Consider the following 13,345-nt stretch of genomic DNA (forward strand, 5'->3'; position numbering starts at 1 on the left):
CCTTTAAAAATTCCTTAGAAATTTCTTACTTATCTTTGCCACTTGATGTATTAATTAGGATCACATAAAAAGAGAATAAATGATGTGTAATTACACTTGCCATGAACTCGGTTACAGAGGTTTAGTGTGTCATGTAGCAGGAAAAGTTGCTGACAGCTTCAGTTCAGAGATGTGCCTGAGTTTGGCTGCAGCTCAGCATTTTGTTCTCAGGAAGAACATATTAATATTGTCTCACTGAAATGTCACTGTGAAGAGTAATCAAGAAAGCATTTTGTTGTATTTGTTTGGTCATTTAATTAGAAATAATTGCTGTTTCTCATACCAACATAATCTATAGATCACTAATTGTGCCTCACCAGTTCATATTTTTTGTCCTTTTTACACTAAATGGCAGTACAGAAATAGAAGCAGACCTCCTCTTCATCACACACACACACACACACCTACACACACAGTACAGTGCACACACACATGCTTAGTCAGCCAGTGTCAGCAGTGTCCCGTTCGAGAAAATGTAAAAATCTCCTTAGTTTTTGAATTATAGAATACATTATAATAGGCTGGCATTAGATCATGTTGTACTATAATTTATCACCAAATTCCTGTAACATCTAACCGCCATTTGATTATGAATGTTCATCCATGTGCCTAAAGCTGATCATGACAAGTGCTGAATAAGTTTTAATAGGTGATGAGATTTTTGTCCAGACTTTCTGTGGAAAGAAGGAGCTGAAAAATAAAACATATGAACAGAGATACATCTGCTTCATCCTGCAACAGCTGCTGTCAGGTCTCTGATGAGATGCTCCTATACTATCACAACTGGGCATCTTACGGCCTGCGGGCTACATCTGGCCCACTGCATGTCAATAGAAATCAGAAATCAAATATAAATCATTCGACACACAAACCCAAAATGTCTATTTTATTTTGAAACTGGCTTTTGCAGTAGTTTTATTTTAAAAGCAAGGTGGCTTTTTCTTCAGCCTTGCAGTATCACTGCTAAACACAGTTTTAGAGATTTGAGTTCCTGTCATATCAGCACATATTAAAAAAAATGAAGTCCAAAACAGAATGTAGTGTTTTAACAAGGTATGGACTTCTAAGTTTTTATTTATTGAAGTTAAAAGTAAATCAGTATGCTTAGTCTGTCACAGTTTTTCTGTTCCTGCCACGCTTCCTGTCACAGCCTTTCTGTTCCTGCCACGCCTCCTGGTTTCATGCCACAGCAATCAGCCTGATCATGTTCACCTGCTCCTGGCCCTACTTAAGCTCACTCTCCACTTTCCTCAGTGCCAGATTATTGAACGGTTTGCCAAGTAGATGTCAAACGGTTTCTCCATGTCCATGCCTGATTCCTAGACCCTCGACCGCTCCTTGCCCGCTCCTTGCCCGCTCCTTGCCTGCAACCTCGTTTCTGCTCTCTGGACTTTGCCCCTTGGTTCGTATCGATTTGGATTTGGCTTCTGCTTTCTGACCTCCCGGCTTTGACCCTTCAACTGTCTCTGGACTCGCCCGTTAACCTGCTACCTTCTCCGAAAGATCTCCCATTTCTCTGCCCACTGTCCCCAGTGGTCTTACCTGCCCGGAGATCTCTCCTGCTGCACGAAGAGCGTGCCGTTCTGGGAGCTAGCGTCTCTATTAGCCACTCAATGACAATAAAAACCTTAAAACTTTGTTGGTGTCTGTCTGCTCTGAATCCGAACACACTGAGCCTTATCATAGTCTGAAAAACAGAGCACTGTTTTTAAGGATTATTAGCAGTGTCAAACTGAACACAGAGAAATACAAAAGGACACATACGTCAGAAGTTTCACTGCCCAAACTGTAAAATCAACAAGACCTTTACCAAGGTTTGAGCATTCAGGAGTAAAGCAGTCAAGACTAGCTTTGGGAATTCTTGTGTGGCGTCACTAGACGGAAGTTTGGATTTTATGGGATTTTAGTTCCAATAGGTTGCTCAACAACGCCACTCTGGGAATTTCACCCAGAGAATATTACCTCCTGTCTGAGGCACACAGGTTCAGTTGTGCGAAGATTTAAAACATCTGAGGCAGTTCACAATTATAAAAGAAGTTTTATTAAATTCTCCTAAAAAATGTTCATTTTAAAACAAATTAGTTCTTTTAAGAAGGACACAGAATCAAAATCAATCAAAGAAAGTAAAAAAACTGCAGCAGCTGAGGTTACCGGCCGGAGGGGGCGCTATGGGACGACATCCACCAAGCACCGCAAACCAAAACAACCCATTAACACCAGACGCAGTGAGACAACCCAAACTCAAGAATCACAGCACGCAAACGGGGGAGACGCCGTCACCACACCAACACCAACACCGGACCTCAGGAGCTGCAAACAGAAACAAAACACAACCAGTTAAATAAAAACGAGAATATCAGCCCGGGCTAAATAAAGAAAAACAAGGGGCTGTGAACAAAATAAGAAATAGAAATCAGACAAAACAAATTAAAACATCAGGACCCGGTGTGGCCCTCTTGTCACGCCACAGCGGGAGATGAGATGGGCGCCGCTGCCACGCCCCAAACGCTTCAATGCAGGCGGATACAGCACCACAGTCAAACCTCAAAAACAGTGGCGTACAAAATCCGGGAGATGAACGTAGATAAAAGCAGAGCAAATCAGCACAAATCCGGGAAACGCACACCGACAGAGCAGCAATGGTCCAACTGTGGGGACTATAAAAGGATTAGTCACTAAAATTAAAAGAAACCGGAGCTTAAATGAGTGTTAATCTCTTACCTGCCGATCCACAAACACGCGCACACACACACACTCGCAGACCGAGGAAGAGGGTAGCGCTGAGGCGTTTTTACCTATAATCACACTTTAATTGAGATTTTCTGACCACGATCGGCTAAAGTGCAGGGAGGGAGAAAACCTACCACCAGCCAGCAATTTGTTGCTTTCCGCTGCCAGAGTCCACCGGACGCAAACCACACAGTGGGAAAACAAAGACGACACATCCTGAATGAGCGTTCAGCTCCCTTATATACACCACGCCCACCCTCAGAACCGGAACTCTTCACCTGGAAACTATTTGTGGAATTACTATACTTCTATACCACTACACTTGCAAAATCGTAAAAAGTGATATGCTCCTCTCTGATTGGAAGTTTATCAAAAAAGTTGTTTGTGCCCTGAGAAGAGAACTTTCCTTACACGAGAAGCCACCAAATCCAGTTACAGATCCTCTCTTACTGACAATAACCTGCAGCTGTCCTTTACATCTACCTCAGGTTTGAAACATGACTCCAGTGCAATGAAAACATATTTTTCACAAATGTTATTTTGTGACTGTTCATATTTTTATCAAATACAAAGGTAAACAAACTTGTTTGTACCCTTTTGTTGAAGAAAGGAAAAACCCACAAAGGTCATTGAAGTAACTGAAAACTAACAAAAGTATGACAAAATATCTAGAAAAAATCCACTAATGAAAGTCAGAAATTGCTTTTTAATTTTGGTTCAGCAGATTCAGAACTAATGAAACTGGCTTTGACAAAAAGGATGGTACCCCTAGAAAAGATTGTGCAGATAATTTGCCCACAGGGACTAAAGTGAGTCCTGTAATCAGCATCACATGTCTTCAGTCTTGTCAACTTCAGTCAATCTGCCTATTTAGAGGGTGAAAAATGAAAACAGACTGTGCAGTTTGTTACGCAAACGCAAAATCAAGCAAACCCTGTGAAATCGCAACTTTTTGCAACTTTGTCCAAAACACTGCAACTTTCCCGCAACTTTAACCCGAAATAACTCACGAAGAAGATATGTGACGTCACATCCTATTAGCATCAGAATGCCGGGAGCATGCAGGAGCAGCGACCGAAGCGACCAAAGCGAGAATGTACACTAATGCTTCACATTTGTCCACAAAGATTTCAGCAAAGGACCGCGCAAAACACCGCAGTGAAGTTAGTTTTAAGTTGGATATTCGCGCTCCACGGAGTTAGCGGCATCTAACTCACGGCTGACCCGAAACAGGAACGCTAATGTCGGCTAGCCGTCCCTAAGTGAACCACCGCACGTGAGAGAAGGGGCCGGCAGAGAACGGCTAGCCGACATTAGCGTTCCTGTTTTGGGTCAGCTGTGAGCTAGACGCCGCTAACTCCACGGAGCGCGAATATCCAATATCCAACTTAAAACTAACTTCACTGCGGTCGCAAACCAGTTTCCTACCCAGCTGCACGAGAGTGGGAGGAAGCTGTTTTGCACGTCCTGCTGTGTATTCATGTAATTATGGAACATAAGATGTGTCTGCAAAACATGTGAGGAGAGCTGCAGACGAGGGACAATCCAGAAATGGTCATGAATGTCAGTTTATAAGCTATCAAAGTTCTTAAAAAAAGCACCTTTTGATAATGTCAATGTTTGTTGGTAATTATCTTAGAGAACTAAGTATTTTTGGTTTATATATTAAAAGTTGTGTTTTTTTTATTGATTTTAGTAAAAAAAAAAATTGCAACTTTTTATCGCAACTTTTAGGAAAATGCCCAGCGAAATCAGGCATTTTAGCCTGCAACAATCACAAAAAATGCCCGCGAAATCCTGTAGGGACTGAGCATTGTCTCAGGAGCTTAAAAAGATAATGATTTAGCAGCATGTTAAAATGAAAGACTAAGATACTCTCCAAGCAGCTGGATGTTACTGTGACTCCAGCTGCAGAGATCATTCAGCAGGTTAAGGTCCACAGGACTGGAGCAAACTTCCCTGGATGTGGACATTAGAGGAAAATTAATGACAGATTGAAGAGATGGATAATACGAATGGTAACCAAAGCCCAGAACAACTTCCAAAGAGAGAGGTGAACTCTAAGGTTAAGGTTCATCATTGTCATATCATACCATCACCACTGGCATTCTAGAGCTAAAGGTGCTGCACAGAGTCAGAAAGCATGGTCTCAGTTACAGGTTATGGGTCCTCCAACAGGATAATGACCCAAAGCACACAGCTAAAAACACCAAGAATGACTCAGAACAAAACTATACTGGACAATTCTGAAGTGGTCTCTGAGTTCTGATCTAATTCCTGTTGAACATCTGTGGAAGGAGCTGAAACATGCAGTCTGGAGTAGGAACCCTTCAAACATGAGACACATGGAACAGTTTGTTCATGGGGAGTGGGACAAAATACATGTGGACAGGAGCAGAAGTCTCAGAGTTACACAAATCACTGGACTGCAGTGACCAACTCTAAAGGCTGTGCAAAAAATATTAATTTAAGGGTAGCATTATTTTTGTGAAGGCCAGTTTTATTAGTCTGTATTTTTAAGATAATTTTGGTGAAACAAAATTCAAAAGCAATGCCTGCTTTTCATTAGTTAAGTTTTAGTATTTTTTTTAAATTACTTTTGTCAGTTTCAAGTTACTTCAGTGACTTTTGTGGGTTATTCCTTCTGTAACAAAAGGCTACAGACACATTTTACCATGTGTGTATAATAAGTCAAAATTCTCAGTTCGACTGGTTCATATTTGCATTGCTCAGCTACAATGTCTACTCATTGTTCATTACTTCAACATTTATAATTGGCAGAATGAAGTTTAACCTGTTGGTCCGGCCATTCACAGCAGTTCCAGTTCTGTATTTGACGCTGTGGAAAAAGCAGTGCCCACTCCTAATCTACAGCATCAGATTAAAAATTTGAGTTTTAGCATCTCATATTAAGATTAATCTAATAAAGTGCAATAAATGTTTCCCATTTGCTGTTTTTTTGCCACTGCTAGGAGGCAAAAGGTGGGCAATATTGTTTTTGCCTCTATAGCTAAAATTTCTGATGAACCACTTGACAGGTTTTAATGATACTCTTAGAAAATAATCATTGGATGTACATCTACAACAGATTATTTTTTTGAGTCAACCCAATTCAAAATAAGATTATTTTCAATGTTTGACCAAAATGACTCTCACTTTATCATTTCTCAAAATAAGACGATCCTAGTTTAAAATTCTGACCTAAAAGGTGGCGGGAGATACTACAGATATCAATTTAATGTGTTTAGTCCAGATGTAGCAAACAAAATATATTTCTCTTCTTGTGTTTACTTGTGTGCAGAGCAGGTTGCTGTTAGGTAGCTAAATCTAAGACCCAGAGAAGGAAACAGGCCCTGTGGGATGTGTAAGCTGAGCCCAAGCTTTGAAGAAATGGCTACGGATCAGTCAGCAATGAGACCCCCGCCAACTGCCTCTGCATATCTAACTCTCATCAGCCCGCGCTGGGCAGCAGCTGCAGGTGAAAAATTGATTTGGTGCACATTCCTAACTGATACGTGACACTGGAAACCCAAATCAAGGCACACAATCTGGGGAAACGTGGTGCGATGGATGCTCTTTCTCAAACAAAAGATTTTCTAAGGAAATATATAAATATGTGAAAAATAAGATATCCCCATAAACAGTATTTTAATAAAACTGCAATATTTCTATAAGCAAGTAGGCAGCAGAATATATAGCACGGTAAAGCATTTTAATATATGAAAGTAGCAGCCAATAAAAATGTCAGGAAGGATATATTGAAAAAAAAGTTATTCAGAGCTATTTAGGAAAAAAAAAAAAACTCCAGTTACATTTCCCTTTTTTAATTTAACGGTGCAGTTGAGTCAGACCGAGCCATGAGTCATACCGGCATCCCGTGACTAATGGTGTAGTTTTGAAGAATGCAGCACGCTATCACAATGCTGCAAACCTTCGTGCATAGGAGGGGAAAAATCCAGCATTTTATTCAATCAAGGCAACAGAACTGAGTTTGGAGTGTGCCAATTGTGCTTTTCAACAACAGCTCTATTGTGCTCTCAACGATGTCTCTTACCTGTAATAAAAAGGACTCAGTGCATCTCACAGCTCATAAACAAATGAAACCGTTTATCATAATGTCAAATACTTAAGATTTATTCAGAGTCTCCTGCAGGAACATTAAATTTTCAGCTTAATTATAACAGGGCTCACATTTACTATGATTGATACCGTGGCTATATGAGAGTGGTGGACATCTGTTGTTGTGACAGACGAGGACCACCTCAGGTTTCAGAGGTCATTAACAGTTTTCATCCTTTTGTGCTCCTAAAAAAGGAAAAATGCTGCTTTTATAGTAAGGCCAACCATTCCTTGAAGGAATGGGTATCGCCCACTGCACTTAAAATCATAACTTGCTGAGAAATGATAGACCTAGAGCTGTTTCGGTCAAATCTTAAAAGGAACTTTATGAGCAATATCACTCAAAAGTATGAGGTGTCCTTCCAATCTGTTAACACTTGGAGCATGTGTTCAAGACAGCTCTCAGCTACTACCACATCATCATACAACTGACTGACTTACAGCATACTTTGTGTTTCCAAAGGTCAGTTAGCTGTAATGGTCATCCTGAATTGGCTTGACTTCAAAAGCTAATCAGTTGTAGATAAACAGCCAATGATTACGGTCTAAAAGTGTTATTAAAATTCATCCAGTGATTCATGACATTTTTTGCTAACAGACAACCAGGGTTGACTCCAACAGTTAAAGCCAAAGTTTTAAGGAAGGATGTTGCTCAATGTGTAGTGCTCAGAGTATGTATTGGGTATGACTTCCAGCTACTACAACATCATATTTTGGCTCAATATCTGCATAATTGACTGAGTTATACCCATTTTTATGTTTTCTAAGGTTGATTAGCTGTGACGGCCATCTTGAATCTGATTGATCAGTTGTAGATGTGCATCCAATGATTACTTTTTGACCATTTCTTTAAAATACATTCAGTAGTTCATGAGATACTTTGCTAACAGACAGACAAACACACACACAGACACAGTAAAATACGCTATTGCCTGCTTTTCGTGGTGGGTGATAAAAAGCTACCTTTGTGACACCCTTCTGGAAAAGTGCTGTTTTTCATGCAACAGTTAACATGCTTGAGCTTACAAAGCCTGTGGGGATCGTTACAGGTTTTACACTTTAATTTGAACACAGAAACACTCCAAGGTGTACTCCCTGTACTTTCTCTGATCCCTCCCTGTGCTCCCCGCCATCACCTTCTGTTGTCAGACAAACTTGGCAGGTTTCTTGAGGAAAGCGTGAAAGGCTGAGGCTGCTGCAGTGAAACATCTGGTGAGAAGGTTTGAAGGTATATACTTGGTGTCAGATCATGTCACTGACGATTACACTAAATTGCATCAGCGTAGCACTGTGTGGCGGTTGATATAAAACGCCTCGCTGCCACACTACTTGCTGAATGTTAGCACCGTGACGTGGTGAGGCTGGCTGCTGATGGGTGATCCCAATGAATTTCACGGAGCTGAAACCCAGTCGTGTACTTCTGCTCTTTCTTAGATTGTGTTTAGTTTAGAAATACCTGGAAAACATATGTTCTGTTGTGATAATTAAAAAATCAGAAATAACCAAAGATTGTTCATAGAATCAATTATAACTACTGAATACTGAACTGTCCAGATAATAGCACAGCACAGGATTAGTAATTGATTATAAACTCTTCCTTTTGTATGTCAGTTATCCAATAAGCTCATCAGTTTAAACAAGGAGCAGCGGGGATATATTTCAATTTAATCATTCAGTCTGATAAATATATGGCACAGCCATTTGACACTTAAGTTAAATATTCCCATATGACTAGAGTTTTTTAATCACTCTTCTAATTTTTAGTATGAGAAATAGCTGAAAAATAAGTCAAGAAACTTGAATACACTGGTAAGCCATATTCCCTGCTTTTTGTTACTAAGAAGCTGCAGTCAGACTGCAGTAGGATATGATGATAGAAAAAAAAAACATGAATTGTGCAACACGACTCCATCAGAATCAGAATTGTTTGTTGCTAAGTACATTTGCACATACAAGGAATTTGCTTTGGGGTTATTGTGCTACACGCATATTTTAAACTTAGTTCACGTACTCACATATATACATATTCATTTATGATAAAATAAAAAAACAAGACAAGCTAATGTGCACCGATACACGAAGGCATCTATTCACGGCACCATCTAGTTTATGAGAATCATATGCTGCATATCAAGTTGATGATGTGGAATGGGCTGTATAGGTTTTATATATTTTGTCTGGATTTTGTCAAGTCGTCTATTAAACAGTTATTAGACTGGATTTGTCAGTGAATATTTCATAAATGGTGGGAAAATGGAATTATGTAAGTTTGGGGTAGAGAGCCCAGGTACAACTGTAATGCTTTATGTCATTACCTACAACTTACTCCATTACAGAGCTACAGTCTTCAAACTTTTGTTTAGTGTGTCTGTGTGTGTGAATGTGTGTGTAAGTGTATGCAAAAATGTTAAAATGGGTGAGAGAGAAATATATATATATGGGGCTTTAGCTTCCAAACACATGAACACATAAATATTTTTCTTCCCGTTTAGTTATGAAAAAGAGCATGTTAAGAATGCGTGTACCTCACAAATGGAATTTGTGTATTTTTAGAGTCGAGAATGCTAAAACACACTCATTCTGTTAACGAGCGAGCATGACAAACTCAGAACGCAGACTCATAAAGATATAAAAAGTAAAGTACTTTATTAACAAAAACGAGAAAACAAAAGGCTGACGTGGCAGCAGAAAACCAACAAAAAACAAAGCTTGACCGTGGCATGGAACAAAGAACACTAGGGCAAGAACAGCTGAAGAGAAAGACCAAAAGGAATGAACCTGTAAGTAATGAGTGACAACGACCAGATTATATAGGCAGAGGATGAGGAAGTGGACACAGGTGACTAATTTCTAACTAGAGACAGGTGTAGATGGGCGTGTCAGGCTGAGTGGAGAGCTACTGAACTAAGGGCAGGTGAACGATGACAGAGAAACACATGAGAACACAAAACTAAGACGACCAGAACACAAGAGTGAGAACATAACAATACAGAAAAATAACTCAAATCATACACATTCATCTTAAAGGTTATTTTGTGTCTGGCTATGTGTATATGTGTGTGGGACTAAATGAAAGAAGATTAGATGTCACAAATATGAACATATTTCCCCCTTACAATCACAGTAATCAAAAACGTGGTTACTGTGTCATTGTTTGTTAATGGAAATAGAAGAAGAATATAAAGAAATGCCAGAAGACTTTGTGGAGGTAATGGATGAACAACCATACCAATATGAACCTGAACTGATGGCTTGATCTCCATCCATCAGATGAAAACTCTTCAGATTCAGATTCTGATGATCACACGGACCTTCACAGCCAACAAAACAACGGGCATAAGGACTGAGTTGGGAATGTGGAACGGTGGGAACCGATTTCTCCCATTCCATTGTCATAACATCAATATACGACACTGCAAATCAACACAAAGATGGCAGGAGAGAGCTAACGTTGCTAACTCGAAGCTAACCCAATTCTAGCTAGATGCTAACTGGATGTTAATTTGTTAAAAACGTGTGTGCTTGAGGGTAACAAAGCATTACTTCTGCACTCTCACACTCGAGTAAACTAATAGCAGTTTCAGACTATGACATTTGTTTTATCACTCATTGATTGTCTATATTTTTTCATCAATAACAAACTGCTCTGAATCACAAACTGATCTCAGGCCTGATGTCATACCTTTATGACACGAGTGCGTTCTCGCTGGAGGTAAGCGCCTTGTTTTTTCCTTTCGTTCTCTTTGGCAACGTCCCCCTCTCCATTTGCATTTCTTTTAAAATTAAAAATAGTTGGGACTGCTTCTGGCAAAATTAAACTACAATGGGATTTTCTGGTTGGTTCGAACAATTACTTGGAACACACTGAACCATGTTACACATGTACTCATCCACTCACTGTTGAATTGGTAATTGCTTGTGAAGCTTAGAGGCTCTGTGGGCATCACACATCAGGGGTGGTCATAGAAAATGCCCAAAACACCCAAGTACCTTTTTCAATATTCAATTCTTATTTATTTATTGTTGTTTGAAAATGTTACAACAAGAATATGATATGGTTTTCTTTCAGCTGATGTTCAAAACACTTTTCACTCCTCCTTTAAGTTAGCAAAGGGGAGATGCACCATGTTTTACTGGAGAAACTGAAGTTTAACTTCATATACGTCAAACAGTTTATCTGCAATAGTAGAAGCACAAAATAAAAGACAGTCATAAATTTAAAGAAAAATACTTTTCTAGCTCAAAATTATTATTTTTTTCTGCCAAAATCCTTGAAAAAAACAGCCACACAGACTGCACAATCACCTTAAGATCTTGTGGAGGAAGTGGGAGGACACTGAAATGATCACATGACTTGTATCTTATCCTGATTTGTGAAACTGGTGGTGTTACAACTATTCCAATATTACACCTATACCTGATTTTCCTGACATACATGCTAGTTTATTTATGTTAGACACGCAAGGTAAGTAGGATGGTGCCACTTTTTGTATATGTTTTGAAAAGTAACTTTTTAAGATGAGGTCATTATGTTGCTCTGCCCACTTTGCTCCTTACTGTTTTCACAGCTTTAGGGGAGCATCTTTGGTTCAGCGCTCCCATCATTGACAAAATTTACAAAACTTGTGAAAAATGTACTAAATTTCAGAAGATTTAACAATCCAACTGCAACAATCAGCTGATATTATGATCCTACATCTATCAGTCACCAGTTACTGGGAAGTTTACTGATGAAATTGGCCTAAAATTAAGTACAAAGACAATTTAATGACACTACTGTCTCATCTTGTAGAAGTCTCAGCAATAAAAAACACTACATAAAAATGGAACATCTGAACATAAAATCTTTATTTACTGTCAGTAATCAGTACTGTTCAGTAAGCAGATACTGACAAACACATCATATTACAGCTTTATAACAGACATCAGAAGTTTTGAAGCCCAAAAATGGATGTAACCGCTCCATCTCTTTTTCTCAGCAGGGGACATTTTTAGTGACAAACAGAAGCTTTACGAGTCATGTTTTTTTATGTAGTACTCCCATTTTTGGCAGTAAATCAGCAGAAAAATTTAAGCATATCAGTACACCCACAGAGGTAAGATCAGTAAAGGTATTCATCATGAAGATTAAAGCTGGATGGTATTTTTTAATTTTTTAACAGTGAATTTAAAACTTACTGATCTATAATTGTAATATGCAGTATTGATCAGTGTTATTACTCTGTTTTAACCACCAAAACATTTTTGAGTAAATACAGGTCCTAAGCGTCAGCTAACAGTAAATGATCAAACCAAAACAAACCACTCACCTTCTCCCTCCTCCATCAGCCTTGTAGTGTCCTGACAGTAAAATCACAGCTCAGAAACTTTTCAGAAAAAGTATGTTGATCTGGCAGTTTTTCCACTAATAAAATGAACAAACAAGAAAACAGCGCACTTTTTCGTTAGATTGTTTAAGTGTAACGTTTTTAGAGAAAGATTCTCTGTTTCCTCAGTGGACGTGAACAAACGGGGCACAACAGCTGTTTGACAGCTACAGATCACAATGCTAAAAATGAAATAAAATACTTCAAATTTACATTTTTTTTCCTCTCCTACTGGTTACGGTGACATTCTTTCTCTGAAATTGTTGTACAACTTGAGGATTTTGTTTTAGTAATGATATTTGAACCATACTTTTGCCTAATTTATGAGTGACAAAATTAACAGCTCACTGAAAATAATGAAACTAAGGCTAACGCTGGAAGAAGTCTTCCCAGTTTCTGCTGAAATGTCCATCTTTAAGAGAAGAATAAGTTCAATAGACTAACCGAGTCAGGTCCTGTTTTGTTATATTAGTTTTTTATTTGGCACAACCTGCAATAACTCTCTTCCCCACAACTTGGTAAGACCTTCGCTTTTTTGTGTGTTAAACCAATAAATGTAAATATTTTACACACTACCCAACTTTCTCAGTCAAATTTTGTGGTTGTTGTGTTATCATTCCCTTTATTTCATTTAAAGGTTGTAACAATTTTCCTCTCTGCTTCTGGCTGTGGCAACAGTAGTTTTCCATGGGAATATATTTATTTTCTATTCATGTAACCTGCTGTTCTTTGTGAAGTCTTGATGAGTAGATTTATTTATTTTTTTATTTTTTCTTCCTGCAACTTTATTTGTTGGATCAGTGTATTTTTTTTTCTTCTGTATCTTGTTTTGGACTCTCTGCCTTTGCTGTACTTTTGTTTTTTCTCTATATATTAAAATGTATTTATACTGTATCTTCACTTGTCTCTCAGTTTTGTGTCTCCTTTTATGAGTTGCAACTTCAAACCATGACAATTATATACGTTTTGTCACTCATTCAAATTGCATTAACATCATCTTATAGGGATTACAATGGTCACAATGTTATGCTTTTGATTGACACCAGGGGTGGAAATTAAAAATTTTGCCCACCAGCCATAGTGGCTGGGGG

At 38.7% G+C, this 13,345-nt stretch overlaps 1 long non-coding RNA gene across 1 annotated transcript; it reads right to left on the reverse strand.

The window, feature by feature from the left end:
* Nucleotides 1–2,397: 2,397 nt before the first annotated feature.
* LOC108242595 lies at nt 2,398–3,032 on the reverse strand. Its single transcript, XR_003039641.2, has 3 exons — nt 2,904–3,032; nt 2,761–2,834; nt 2,398–2,696 (listed from the first exon to the last, which is right to left on the reverse strand). It is a non-coding gene; the product is annotated as an uncharacterized LOC108242595 (long non-coding RNA).
* Between the last annotated feature and the right edge of the window lie 10,313 nt (nt 3,033–13,345).

This window comes from Kryptolebias marmoratus, linkage group LG14 (genome assembly GCF_001649575.2).
Source record: "Kryptolebias marmoratus isolate JLee-2015 linkage group LG14, ASM164957v2, whole genome shotgun sequence".
Lineage (NCBI taxonomy): Eukaryota > Metazoa > Chordata > Actinopteri > Cyprinodontiformes > Rivulidae > Kryptolebias > Kryptolebias marmoratus.